A 15,940-nucleotide genomic window follows, 5' to 3' on the forward strand; every position below is an offset into this window, starting at 1 on the left:
GGGATCTTACTCGGTGTCACGGTGTGTTAGAACATGGATTAAACTTACACCGGAATATCCCTTTAAGGGTCAAATGCAATCCGTTGTGGTCTTTTAAAGAATTGTTGTGGGCTCTAACAATCCACATGAGCTAATGACAATGGAGGCTTATGATATTTCTACACACAGATGGTGTGGTATCCCATGAGTGGATGTTATATCACGTGCATTGAACTAGCATTTTAAAATCCTCCATCTGTTCTTTGCTGACATTAACTCCCTAGACTAAATATTGTTTAAGTTGAATACATTCCAACCATATGTCTCTATAAAGGCGGCAAGCTATGCATCATTGCATAACATTCTACAGACTATGAGAACAGGTGTTAATAGATATCCTCCCAAACACTTGTAGTAATTGAAGCATGTTAAAACATTAGTAGGATGAAACTACAATGACTAGACATTACAGCATACTGTGGCTGTATAACACTTACTGTTCTGAAGCATTAACTTAAGGATGTTAAAATTGTGGCAGCCTTGCCTACAGCAGAGGGAGTACAGGTAGATGAAAAGGAAGAAGAGTCATATAGCAGATAGTTACACAATAAAGATGCATATTGAATTAATGAGGGCTGTTGTGAGGAAGATGCAATCCTGTGAAATATAAGGAGAGAGGATAAGGACCTGTTTGCTAATTGCATATGAAGACTCAGTCTCAGTCTGAATGGGCTTGGACAGCTGTGAAATATTAGGCTTTGAGACAAGGAGAAGGCAGGTACAATAACTTGAGAGACAGTTGAGAGATGAATAGAGGATGAGGGAGGAATTATAGATAGGAATGGGAAAGAGACAGTTGATTAGAGTGACAGAGGTTTGTGGCAGTCATGATCAGTGACAACCCCACATCTATGTTACCATTCAAATGTTCATCTTTTATCCAGAAAAAAAAAACTTTTTTTTTTTAATAATCGTTGAGTTCTCTTTGCCACCAAAGAAAAAAAAAATGCATTAACAAATGGCTTTATACAATGTGGTTCGAACTGGATGAACTGAGTTTGGTTTCCCATTGAATTGCTGCAATTAAATCCACATAAAGAAAAAAGTTGTCTCCTGCAAATAATTCCTCAATGAGTTACAGATATTGTTTCAAACCTAAATTGCAGATACCTCCTGGTGCTAGTGATTATTTCTTTTAAATCACTTGGGCCCACCATATGCATCAACCTTTGCTCTGACAAGATGAAATTGATGAAATAAAATGAAAAAGTCTGTCTGCATTTCAATGTCAGTGCTGCTGATAAAAATGAGCAAACAATGGATGTGTGAAAATATGGACAACATCTCAACATCTTATTATTATTATTATTATTATTATTATTATTATTATTATTACTATTGTTATTGATGGAAACAAAACAAGGTGAAAATATGTGCATTGTTTCCAATCTGTATATTGACCTCTATCATCAAGACTTTGAGCCCATCCCCACCAGAAAAAACATCCAAATAGTCACTTGTATATGTACAATATATATTCACGTTGAACTATGCAAGCAGCTTGTTATGGTCCATATTTGCGTTAGGCAGCAAGTGACAGCAGTGGCTATAGTGATTATTTTGAGCAATAAATTAAAATGCATTAGTAATACATGTAGTAATGTGGACCTAAATGTAATATTTTCTGATTTGGACACGTGGGGTTGAATCTCATCAGTTTTGCAGGTATATCTAGCAATAAGTGGAAGTAAGAAAGGTTTTCACAACTGATCTAGAGCGGGTAAGAATGTAATTTACAACATTCCATCAATCCATATATTTCTTGAGACATTCCATTGAAAACTACAGATATGAACCTCATTGTGATGCTCGAGGAAAGGTCAGGGGAACATCAAGTCATCAAAGTAAAGTTAACATTCAACTAATTGTTTAAATAATTCATGAAGCAAACATGATAACTTACTAGTTATAGCTTTCTGAATGTTAGGGTTTGCTGCTTTTCTCTGTTTTTGGAGAGAGAGAGATGCAGAAAGGTGTGTGTGTGTGTGTATATCTATCTATCTATCTCTTTGTCAATGAGAGAGAGAGATTTTTTTTTTCTCCATGGCATATTTCCATACATTCTGTTAAAGATCAAACATACAACACTGATAATGGAAAAAAAAAGCATAGGTGCAGCCCTTTGATAGAAAATTCAAAGGACTTTTCCTCAAAAAACAGATGTCACTGTAAAAGAGCTGCCAAATACAGCCCTATCGCTCCAAAGTGCTTTGCATTGAAATGCCTGTCAAAATGTAATCAGCAGCATCTGTGATACAAGACAGAGCAACAAATGGAGCATAGTGGATGCTGGGCCATCCTGCAACAATCTGGCCAACCTGCACCACAACAAGCACACATAAACACATATTGTTATTGTACCTTAACATAACCAGACCATATGCACAGCATGGTCACTACATAAAAACAAAAATTGAACCTAACACACAAAGAAATGAAAAGCTTTAGTATATTCATGCTTTGCAGAAACCTGTATTGCCAACATGCAAGTCTTGAAAACATAAAATGAGCTGTTCTTCAATTTGGGACATGGCTTTTCAGCCCACTTGCACCAGCCATCCCTAATTGACCAGTTCTGAGTCTTAAACATGCCTACTAAAGTAGCCAAGTCACACACATACACATAACAACATACATACACAAAGACAGACAGAAAGTGGGAGTCTACCTCATCATTTCAGTTTCATGTGTGCATCAAAAGGAACACCTCAGTGACGGAAATGTACAACAACACCTGCCAAGTCAAGTGACAAATCCACACTGCAGGTGACAAGATTTCGACTACAATGGTATGCATAGCCCCATGTTGAAATGCAGTCTAGAAATTAATTTGATGCCTGATTTATAACATGTTGATGCTTGAATGCACCTGTGGCTGATTTCATCAACATCAGAGCTACCTCATCTGCTCAGAGTCTCATGACATGAAGAGGATATAACTGTTTTCTCTTCAGGTGGCATGGAGTCTTATGCTTGGCAGAGGCCCAGCCTCATGAGCCTTTTCTCATAGGTACTTTGTGTGTTTTATCAGTCTTTTGGGAGGCAGGGCTGTAAGAGTGGTAATGGCACCCACCTCACCTGATGGGCACAACTTTGTCAATGAATATGTATGCATTTGTGGGAGTCGGGGGATAGGAATTTCATGTCTGCATATTAATGACATTTAATGGAGAAATGGCACTATGCATGAAAAGAGATCTTACGTTTTACTAGAGAAATGGAGTGACAGTTGTACGCTTTACTAACACACTCTACTCTTGTCAAATGATGTTTGAATTTCAGTTTGAGTGGCATTGAAATTCAAATGAGAACTTATAATTCCTTGAATTAGGGGATCTGAGCTATAAATAAAAAAAAAAATTGATCTCCTATGAGTTCAAAGCAGTTCACAAAAGACTCAGGTTGAGTTTCACACACCATTTGCAGTCAGTCAAGCAAATCTCTAGATGAAAGGTTAAGTGATGACAAGTATATTTCCCTTTTTATTCTTTATAGCTCCCAATAGGCAGAAGAACAATAAAGGTCTTCTGTGTGAATTCAGATTAGAAATTTGCGTTATACTTATCAGTATATCCGAGACACTTTTGTGTGCAGGATGATGAGAGCAATGCATTTTCAACATTCAGAGCTTGACACAGTGGAAAATAGGTTTATATGCAGGGAATGTCCAAATAACTATAATACTTTAGCTACCATCTACTTAAATTTGACTGGATCAATTAAAGTCTCAGAAACTTGACTTTAACTTTCTGTAGGTGATTAAGGTACTTTAATTGTGTCTTTGTCTTGGCTACATTTTAAATTATGATAAGCAAATGAACCAGTGAAAATAAAGCCACTGATCCAAGATGTATTCATCCAACTGCTGCCTAACACAGAAGTGAGTAGCCTTTTTCCCCATCACTTGTTCAGGAATGTAAGTCAACTACACATAAGAGTTTCCTCTGTTCTCCTCACAGCCAAGGTCAAACTGAACGGAACATCCACTGCAGGTGATTAATGCATGAAATAAATGTCAAGCTAACTTATTAGCTAGTCAAGAAATAATATGAACCTTTAACATGAATAATGAGTTCATTCAGCAAATGCTACATATTAATGGCTAGTGCAGGAGCCCCATACCACTGACTGAGAAAGATTCAGTGGAGAAACCTTTTTGATGTCCTTCTTTCTGTACGAGCAAGTGGTGTGATCTCACATAGAACTAAAGTTATTTTATGGTTTATTGTGAATGTAATGGGATATACAAGTCACCAACAGCTCATGGCATCCATACTTCACATTGCACGAAAATATCCATGACACCAGAAGCACTCTGCTGAGTGACTTGTGGACCTTGTTGTTTATTCTTGCTCAACCTAAACCTCAACTTACATTTGACTGTAAACAGTTTCCCTTCAAAACAAGAGTGCATGAGATTATTTAACGGTGAAGTGGTGAATAAAACCCAACTTTGTTGATATTGATTATGCCTGTCATATGTGAGTTATTCTCCTTCTCCTCATTGAAAGAAACACAAATACTGACATACGCTGATGATGGGTCAAATTTCTCTATTACACTATTGATGTAAAGGCAGGAAGCTGCACCGATGTCCATGCTTCCCTCTGGCTATATTTTGTTCATGCTGGATCTACTGTGCTTTAATCAAGCAATTACATTATTATTGTAATTTCAGTGCATTCAATTAGCCTATACTCCAGCAGTCTAAACTTGACCTCATACAGCTTCTTATATTCTGCAGTGAATTGTCTTAAGCTATCATCCGCGGGTGTCTCAAAGAGAAATCACTACTATCCATAATCCTTTAAATCAGAAACATCTCTCAAGGGTGAAGATTATATCAAACAATTATAACTTTCAAGAATGTTTGATATCATCCTTTCAATCCTTTCCACCATTACATTTGATGCTGCTTAATACCATGTCCTAAGGGGAACAAAATGAACTTCAATTAGAGGCTATTAGTTCCTTGATATGTGATTGCTCATTACAAATTAAAAGTCAATTTCACAAAGAGGTTAGCAACATGCCTGCAATCTGTGCCTCAATAAATTAAGAGCTCTAACTGCTCAGAGTGCTGTCCTCCAATCGCACTCAGACAAATGTGGGCTTTTCAAGTCAGAGCCCAGCAGTTAAATTCACTTTTGAATTTAACCATTTAACCAAGATCATACTGTATGTCATATTGGGACGTCTGTTTGTATCTGCTAAATTAAGTTATACACAGGCAACTTAGTTGTAATAAAAACTATTCATCACGATTCTCAGAGATTTATTCTAGTAGGATAAATTCTTGCAAGGTCCATTCAAGGACAGAATTAGGCACTTAATGTGTTTTCTCATTTATTGGTTGATTCAGTCGAATGGACAGGCTTAGAAATACAACAGGATTGCAAAGCACTTAAAATCAAATCAAATCAATCATTATTTATATGACGCTTTTCATACAAAAAAGTATCTCAATGTGCCTTACAGAAATGTACAAACAACAGCAGGAAAAGAGACAACAAATAAAATCAAGAGAAGAAAATTAAAAGAACCCAACCCTATCACCCCCACAGACATGCACAGAGATACACAAATACATAAACACACTCCCATCCACACATATAGTACATACAGTAGCTGTCACTAGAGACATGGCTGGGCAGCGGGACCTGAGGCATGGAGGAAGCTACCTTTGGGGGCCAAACCACACTGGGAGAGATCCCGGTCCAAGGCCGCAGGGAGCACCACCCCTGAGACCACCCAAACCCGGGCAGACAGGAGGCCCTACACCAAGGTGCAGAGCCCTCTAGTCACCCGGCCGGAACTGTCCATGGGACAGCACCCCCCGCGGCCAGACCAGAGACCACTCCCAGTCTGGCAGGCCCCCATGAGTAAACCCTGGAAATTAAAAACTGACAGACTACAGTAAAATAAGGCAAAAAGCGTAGAAGCTAAAAACATGAGGGACTAAAACATAAAAGCATAGAGGCCAAAAACAGGAGGGACTAAAACATAAAAGCATAGAGCAGCCATCCCCAATTAGGGAATCTCCGGCCTGCGAGAGCAAAGTGTCCGACATGTAATAAACTGCCATAAGGTGAAATGAATTGTGTTTGGTTCTATTTTGACCTCATCTCACACCGTACACTTGACCCGTATTGTCTTTTTGCGCATGTACACGGAAGACCTGCGCCCGCTTCATCCTCGACTATGTCAGCCACCTGCTAGCCGACCTTAACAAAGCAAAATATTACCAGTACGTCACAATAAATAATGAACCGAGAACAACATGGCCTCTGTGAAGAAGCACAAGGTTGACCAGGAGAACTCTCAGTTCAAATCTGGCTGGACAGAGGAGTTTTGTTTTATTTTATCAAACCATGCCAATGCAAAACCGATATGCTTAATATGCACGCAAACTGTTACTGTCAGCAAAGCTGAGAATCTAAAGCGACACTTCAGCACCATGCATGCTGTCAGCTTCAATGCCAACTACCCAACAAAATCGGATCAGCGCAAACGCAAAATAGCAAACATGCTAACGTCATACAAGCAGTCTGTTTCTACTATGAATAAGTCAACAACAGCGCAAGAGAGCGCTATAGCTGCATCACTGCAAGTTTCATGGACCCTGACGAGAGCTAAGAAGCCCTTTCCTGATGCTGAGTTGATTAAAAAGTGTGCAGTAGAGATGGCAACAAGTTTTAAGTCATGATGAGAAAAAGAAGAAAGCCATGGTCGAGCTGTTAAAGCAGGTACCACTGTCGGCCAACACAGCAACCATAAGAGTAGAAGTTTTAGCGGAATATTTTTTCCTGTGTTCTCATCGATTTGAAGAGAGCAGAAGCCATATTACTCGCCATAGATTTGTCCTGTGACCGAACTGATATGGAGCAGCTGGCTGTTTTTGTAAGATTTTTTGATGGGACGACATTTCGAGAAGAGCTGCTTTGTTTGCTTCCTCTACCAGGGTGCAAAACCAGAGCAAGCGTCTTTAATGGGTTGACACAGTACTTCAAGAAGAATGGCTTGGATCTGAGCAAAATCGTGTCTGTGGTGACGAGCTCCATCGATGGTGGGACACCGCAAGGGCTTAGTGAGCAGGCCTTCCGCCGTTAACCCCACAAGAAAAGAAAATATTTATTTTTTACAGATATCATTTGGTACACACATATTTTAAATGTGCATAACTCATAATATTTTGTGTTCTTATGTTATCTAATTTTCAAAAGGGACAAACTAATAATCTCTCTCTCTCTCTGCTTGTCTTCCTGTCTGTCCCTGTAAGTGTGTGTGTGTGTGTGTGTGTGTGTGTGTGTGTGTGTGTGTGTGTGTGTGTGTGTGTGTGTGTGTGTGTGTGTGTGTGCGTGTGTGTGTTTGCTGGTGCTGATGTCATCCAGTCTGACGGTTTTCACAGTCTCATTTTGCTGTTCTTGAGGTGAATGTGGTTGTAGAGATGCTGCTGACAGCTGTCTGTGTGGAAACCTGAAAGCCATTTGGAAATTTTACTGAGGGGTACACATTTTAACATTCAGCATCAATGTTTCTGATATTGGTACTCAAAAATATTCCAGGTCTATGTAGAAAAGTTATCATCTTTGTCTGAGGATACTCTTTTTTCCTCTTGTGCACCACTAGCTGTAGTGCTGTTGTTTATGGTTGTTGATCAAACTGGTCACATTATGTTGATCAATATATTCCCAGGGACTTTCAAATAAATCAGTCATTGATACTGACTTATTATCTTTCAAGTGTGCATTGTTTCTCACCTGTCCCTCAACACAGGCTATGACTAAATCTGCTACTACAACCAACTACCACTGATACTACTAATCATGACAATAATACTTCTAATAATAGCAGCAACAGTAACATCTGCACATAAAACAATGTTTACTGGTCCTGCATGCAACTGACAAGTTGGCCCTCAACTTGGCAACCTAGACATAATTTGGCCCTCTGTGAGAACTAATTGGGGAACCCTGGCATAGAGGCTAAAAACACGAGAGACTAAAACATAAAAGCATAAAGGCTGAAAACACGAGAGATTTAAACAGTAAAAAAAGGATAAGATAAATAAATAAATGAATATAAGTGCTCTGATTATCACAGATTAAATGGAATTAAAAAAGAATTTAAGTTTCAATTAAAAGCCTGGTTAAAAAGGTGGGTCTCTCCGGCAATCTGTTCCACAGTCAGGGCCCATAACAACTGAAAGTCGCCTCCCATGCTTTTTTGAACTAACCTGTGGTATGGTTAAAAGACCAGTGCCGGAGGACCTCAGGGTCCACAGAGGCTGATAGGGTAAAAGCAGGTCAGATAAATAAGAAGGCCCAAGACCGTTAAGACACTTAAAAACTAGTAAAAGAACCTTAAAATCAATCCTGAAACACACAGGGAGCCAATGCAGAGACTTAAAAATCTGTGTAATGTGCTCCCGCCCTCTGGTCCTCATCAGCACTCGTGCGGCTGAGTTTTGTAATAATTGTAGATTCGAAATGCTCTCTCTGGGAAGGCCAGAGAGCAGGGCATTACAATAGTCTAAACGACAAGAGATAAAAGCATGCATCAGCACCTCCGTGCTGGCCTGAGAGAGAAATGGGCAGACTCTGGCTATATTCTTATCTTTGTTATATTTTTGATGTGTGGAACAAAACTGAGCTCAGAGTCAAAAATCACACCCAGATTTTTTTCCGATTGTGATGGTTTAAAATCCTTTAACTTTGGTAAAAGTTTCACCTTCTGGCCTTCAGGACCAATGAGTAAAACCTCTGTTTTGTCCTGGTTGAGCTGTAGGAAATTTGCTGCCATCCATGTCTTGATATCTTAAATGCAGTTAAAAAGGACATCAATAGGCCCTGTGTCATCAGGAGATAAGGCAATGTACAGCTGTGCACGTCAGCATAACTATGAAAGCTGATGCCGTGCCTTCTGATGACGTCCCCAAGGGGAAAGCATGTACAGATTAAAAAGAGTTGGACCTAAAATTGAACCTCGGGGAACCCCACACTTTATTTTGTGGGTTTCTGAGGAACATGTAACTGAAGAACTTGTAACTCATGAGAGTAATTCACTTCTACAGGTGGTGCAAAGTGAAGGTGCAGAAAGGATATATCATCTTTCTCCAATCCTCATTAAGAAATGGGGACCACTCCTTATTTAAAGCTACACATGGTCAGGTTACTGTGTGTGCTTATTTAATTGGTAGCTATACCATCTACATTACATACTGGAGCATTGTACATAACTATGAAAAGTCATGCAATAATCCTCAGCATAATTGGAAGCTTCATATTTGCAGATTTCTTTTTCAAACATGTCAGACGGTTTTAGGCTGTTGTGGAGATCTTAGAAATCGTACAGGACACATATTGTGTCATTGTTTTTATTGTTTGTTTCTTTTCCTGGCACAGACAAGTGAGTGGACATGGATAAAGCAACATTACAAGCTGCTTGTCTACATATAATAATAGTTAAAGTTGCAGGCTGCACAGTTAAACCTTACAGCAGTACAGGCAGAATGGTTGCCTTATTAGAGAAAATTGTTATGGGTTGGGCAGTATGGATTGGCTTTCAAAATGGTGTGCTTGGGTGCAGGTATTAAAAGACCTGCACATCACTATGGGGTGGAATGCCTTTAACCATCTTGGGTCAAAAAAATATTTTTTACACTATAGTCAGAATACTAACTTTATACTAATGTACAATATAGTGCATGTTATTTTGAAGACTGTTCCTTTAAAGTGGGTCTCCATCTTATATTTACATTTAACTATGACCACGTACATCCTACAACAAGCTTTAGAAGAGAACTAAACAAACACGCTGTATCAAAATCTCTCTGTTTTATCACTCCAGTATTTAGAGCTTGACACTCAAAGACTGCACACAATCCAGCTCATTTTTCCTGGTGCTGTCTTCATGAATGCTTTCTGCAGCACATCAAGTGTACTTGATCTTACATAGATAGGTGAATTTAGAGCATAGATGAAGCAAATCAACATGGCACATGCATGTGCAACCGATGGCAACCCATTAAGGACTTCCACAAGACCTTAAATATCACTGTCATGAGGTGGCTGGCAAACCAACAGGAGACTTTTTTTTGTGAAGCCACTATAGGCATCAAACATCTGATATTGTGGCCGGATTTGTCGGAAAAGATGAACAAAACTAAAAAAAAACCTCACCCTATGAGGCCCTGTGTGCCTCAAAATATGTGCTGGGACCCTATTTGTAATGTTGCTGAATTTTGGTGCTGTTCTGAGCATTATTTGCAGCTTTTTTTATGGCAGTTTATACTTGGACCCATTTACTGCAATGTATTGTTGTCGTGCGGTCGTTTTTGAGGATGCTATAACTACGTAAGCTAGCAGTTTATCTCTCGAGGGGGGGTCCTACTCCCTGTCACATTGTGTTAGAACATGGATTAAACACCAGAATATCCCTTTTAATAAACATTTACTATAAAGTCTGTCACAAAGGTATAATTGTTGCAGGGTTTCTGTTTTGACCATTCTTTGTACCACCAATCATACAGCTCTTACATAAGTGCCTGTGGTCTAATGCTTGATGGCAACTGTAGCCCATCTGGTCACTGGGTGACTGCATTCATTCAGAGCACCTTAACCGCATACCCTAGAGGATGCTCACCTCCTGCCCCATACTAAGTAAGCCATGCTGTTCTGCCAGCACAAGCTAATAGCAAAAAATAGAAGGGTGACATCACTCCCAGGACTGCTCCTTTTAAGAACCAGCCATGAAAATATGTCCTGTAAATCCATCCAACAGGAGGAAGAGAACTGGAGCAGCCATGTCTCCACATCTATATCACTGGCCAATCACATACTGTCACACACATATGACATAGGAAAATGCTAGGCTGTATTTCATCAGTGTATTCCCTTTGATCTCAGGTATAGCTTTACTTTTTTGGAGCACTGACGGCAGCTGTAAAATAAATGAGCTTCCTCTTCCACTGAAGATGGATAAATACTCCTCAATCTACTCAGTCCCTCAGTGCATAGCAATTATTTTATTCAAAGGACAGCATTGTGAAAAAGTGAAAGTTGAAGAGCTTTCTGCAAAGTAGTGTAAGAGACATGCCAAATTAAAAAGCACTGAAAACGCATCAGTTCTTGTGCAATGCAACCAACTAACTATATTTGCTGCATGAAAAGTCATCTAAATATAATTTAATAATCAACAAGAGGTGGAGAAATCGATCTATTATTATTCATGATGGGTTAGAAAAACTAATCCTCAGCTCTGTGGCATTAGTGTTCAGGTGTTTTCTAAATTGCTAATCTTCCTCAAATTTGGCACCGTGCTGCAGAGCTATTATTTAAACCCAATCTCATTCCTGGGGTGTTAAAGAGTGGTGTTTTGTTACATTCCTCTGCTACTGATACAGACACAGAAGACGCCCTGTAGTATGAGATGCCCTAAGCATACATTCAGATCAAATCTGGTGGTGTGGTGAAACACAGCAAGGTGGTGCGGTGGTTTGGTAGTGTAACTCCATGGCCACTGTGTGTGACATGTTGTGAACTTAAACCACTTGTTAACACTTTTTTGTTGTGCTGTGGTACTGCATGCTTATCCACATCAACCGATTAGAAATAATAGTACACAACCAGGATGCAAGACATATGATACACAGAAAAACTTCCATTTTGTTCCCTTTGTAGCATTTAGCCATGCAATACTCTACTCTGTGTCTGATCTGCTGTCATGCCTCTGCTACAGTAGATTAAGCATGCCGGTCCTACAATGACCATCGGCACCCACAGGTGTGTTTTAAACAGGTGTACAAAGCCAAGCAGGGAGAATACACATGACACATTGTGTGAGACTCCATTGTGGTTTCAGTCCTCCATGCAGCTAGTGTGATTGGCAGCAACTATGACTGGCCATTACAATGTTGACGAGATGTCAGCCTACGTTTGTCCAAAACTTTGGTCAGCTAACTTTTTCTCTGCAGCCAGCTGTGTTTTTTTTTTTGTTTTTTTGTTTTTTTCTTTTTCTGAGCCCCCTGCAACCAGCAATGTGGGGTTGTGGTCAGATTGAATGGTTAACTCCCTGAAATCTTCGAACAAATGAAATATGAAATACTTTTGTGCTGTATTTCTTGCCAGACACCAAAGGAAGTAGGTCTATAGCCTACATCTGTATGTTTTCAATAGTCCAACAATGGATGCTATGACAGGAGGAGTCTGTGTGCAGCAGTTGGGCCAGCAGCAGAGCTGTAGCACAACAGGAGTCACATTTCAGTCAGTGTGGAGCTGATAGACAACATGCTGTCAAAGCAAAACGCAAACACGGCTGTTAGGCAATATATTGGATTTCAACTCATAACAGGTAACCAATCACGTTGATGAGAGAACAAGAGTCGTTAGCTCACTGCTAAGCTGGAGGTGTGCAGCGTGTCAATTGCGGCTATTCAACAACTCCTTCTTGTCCATTACTCCCAGAGTGACTAAAACTTCTCCCACATATTAAACATATCAACTTTTATCAGCTGTCTATAAATGTAGAATAATATGTATTCATTTATTTATTTATTTTTTGTGTTAAACACTGTTTGCACCAAAGTACTTTCGGCACTGTACCCTTTCAACCCATACATAGCCCATGGTAATCGTGACTAAACACCTGATCTGCTTTTTGTGTCTGATGTGGACAGTCCTCCTGAACATAGTAATGTATACTTTAAGGTCCCATATTATATTGTTTTTCATAAATTTCACACAGCTATCAGAGGCCCAGCAACACTGTAATCAATATGCATTGACTGAAACCCATCCTTGGTCCTGAATTTCAGCTTTCTAAAAGTCACTCAAGTGAGCTCTGCTGAAAGCAGGCTGTTTCTGTGCTTCTGTGCCTGCACCTTCAAATGCTAATGAGCTCCATCTGTAAATGCCTACTTGCTTGCTATGAGTCCCTCCCAGGAAGACGACGCCTCTCACGCAAGTGGTAACATGCGCCAATGTTATGGTGGATGCATATCGTTATGGGTCATGGAGATGCTTTTGCTCAGCCACACCAGTTTGACCAAGAATTGGACCCAGAAAGAGAGGCTCCTGAAGAAATACAGACTCGGCAACTGCAGCAGGCAACTGGTTTGTGTGTCTGAATAGTGTTAGTTTGTTCTATGTTTTGTTACAGTTACTACCATGTAGTTAATGGCCAACAGCTAGCGAAAGCTATGTTTGTCTCCACCACAGTCTCCAAACTCTTGGACACTGTTCGCATCATCTCTGTCTCCAGTCTGCACATGTTTGCAGACTTTTTACTGTGACAACCAAGCTCTATCATAATTTTATTAACATTAAACTCGCTTCAAACACCATTGCATAGTGGACCGAAGAGGAGTTAAATAGTTAGCCAGTTTCAAGCTGACTTTCCATACTCGTAGGCAACTGTAAATACTATCAAAACATGGCCGCTGAACCATGTGCCCGCAGGTAGCACTCTCCTCCGGGGAGAGAGTGGGGTTCATTGTCAACGTTTTACCCCCTTGCGTCTAGCCATGTCTTTGTTTATGTTAGACAAAAAATGTACCATGCAGTCCCAGAAACAATGGCACTTTCTCAGCTTAACTATGATTGCACTATTTTATAACCAAACACATCCTGTGCCCTTGTTTGCATTTCAAACTAGAACTTCCTAGAGGAAAGATTTATAATTTATGATTACTTTTTTGAATTCAAAAATTATCACCAGGCGCTCTAACGAATTATCTGTTTATTACTACTTATTACTGAATCAGCATCGAAGCATTTAAATCAGTATTGAATCAAACTGATCATACTTGCCAACACTGGGTTGTGAAAAATAGGGAGATTTTTTTTCATCGGTGTATAGGCCCAAGGAACAAGGTTCCTTCACCAGGTGTGCGTACAAATTGTCATCATTTCTTGCCTTGTATTTTAAACCACACACATCCAAAACTCTTAAAACACAGTGTTCCCCCTAGATTCTTTTGTAGCAGTGGTGCTCTGAGTCTGTAACCTAGCAACACTATGGGGCAGAAAATTTTGAGAAAAAAACCTTTTAAATGTTGACTAACAGTGAGATTTTTGAAAAAAAAACAAAAACATTTTCAGGTCAATCTAAGACATGAGACAAAATAGTGTAGAAGTTGACATTGCTGTTTGAAAACATGTTAACCTCTTTAGCATTAGAGAACTTTTTTTTTACCATTATTTTCTTTATTATTATTATTATTTTTTTTTTTATGGAAACAGAATCTGTTTCAGAAGTGAGTGGGCCACATGACATTGAGAAAAAAAGCAAAAACATAATTTTTGCATTTTAATATTCATGTAAAATAGAGGAGCACTAAAATACAATATAAAGACCTGTGTCTCATTCGTCCAGTTTACTAATACAATCTGCTGTTGGAGTCACTGGGTCACATGACATGGACAATATCGAAAAAAAAAACTGCAATTATTTTGTATTAATATAATAATGCTAAGTAATTTAATGATGGTCCCTAAATCAGTTTCCAGCTGACCGTCCTCTATTAAGGTAATATTGGTGCAAAAGGTTTGAGCACCAGTAACAGTGGAATTTGTAGTTGTGTACAGTGATTGTGTATGTGTATCAGATGATGTGTGGTCACATACTCTATGACTTGTGTACTTGTAGATGTTAACCCTAACACTCACACATTCACAAATTCTTAATTACAGGTGCATAAATCCTATTTTACACGTCACAGATTAAAAAACTGACACGCTTACATTTTTGCTCAAATTGTTGTAGTATATTTGGTGCAAAACATGTCTGTGTACCTGTATCAAACAATGTGAACTTGTGGGCAAAATTTGAATTTGTGCAAATCTGAACGTGAACTGCAATAAATGTTCAGTGTATGTAAAATAATTTCTCACGGAAATATGTGTGTTCTTTTAAAACACAAACATAAGTACAACTGCTTGAATCTTCCCCACATGTCACAGATTCGGTTTCCTTGAACTACAAATCACAAATCCTGCCCCTCCACTTCCTTCAAAAACAAATCACGAATAGCGCCTCCACTGAGATATGTGGTGCAAAACTATCTGTGCATTCAGTCTATAGGCAGCAACACACCGGCCCAACCACTGTAGACATCTGGAGCATTTGGGGAGACTCGGACGAGGACAGGAACAAATATGTTTGGTGTGTTCAGCTGCGTTGTCCACTCCCATTCAACATGCAAAGTCTGAGGAGGTTGGCTGTCAGCCATCTAAGCCATTGGATTCTCTGATTGGCAGTGTGTTGGAGGGGTGGAATACTGTGTGTGCTTTGTTTTTCTGCGCACTCCGTTCCATCATTCCCTGTTTTCATGTTTTGGAGTACTCGCACGAGACTAGCTGTCATGTCCGTTCAGGACACTCCAAGGAGTGTTTGTTTGGTAATGTCTCACTGCATGTTCTGTATGCAGCTGTTTTTGTCTGAAACAGTTAAGTTTAGTTTTGATCGAAAGTAAAGAGAGTGTGCATAAACCTCTCATCCAGCATCTATTTTATACACTAGCGCCACCTGCTTATTGCATCTCGCACAAGCGCATAACGTACACGCTACTGTGGAGTTGGCAGCACGTCGAAGCGGTGTGTTCAATGCAACTTTTCTGCCGAAAGGGTCAGATAAGAGGCAACAGAGTGGTCGGATAAAGGCAGTTGGCTGTTGGTTAGAATCTGGTCGGTGTGTGGGGGCCTTATGGTGCAAAAGGCAGGTGCTGATCTGAGATCGACTGATCCCACAGCCAATCAGAGGAGAGGGGATTTTGTCCCACAGCCAATCAGAGGAGAAGGTGGATTCGGCACATGCTAAACTAACTGCAGCAGAGACAGCGTGTCCTGTTAGCTAGCAGACTAGCGATTGTTCAGCGGTGGGTTCTCGCTTGCACCGTTTTGTA

The 15,940-nt window shown here is 39.7% G+C and overlaps 1 protein-coding gene across 2 annotated transcripts in view; it reads right to left on the reverse strand.

Annotated features, from left to right (window-relative positions):
• ntm (neurotrimin) overlaps positions 1-15,940 on the reverse strand; it is a 453,513-nt gene that overhangs the window by 248,711 nt on the left and 188,862 nt on the right. The gene's annotated exons all lie outside the window — the stretch shown is intronic.

Source organism: Acanthopagrus latus, chromosome 13 (genome assembly GCF_904848185.1).
Source record: "Acanthopagrus latus isolate v.2019 chromosome 13, fAcaLat1.1, whole genome shotgun sequence".
Taxonomy (NCBI): Eukaryota; Metazoa; Chordata; class Actinopteri; order Spariformes; family Sparidae; genus Acanthopagrus; species Acanthopagrus latus.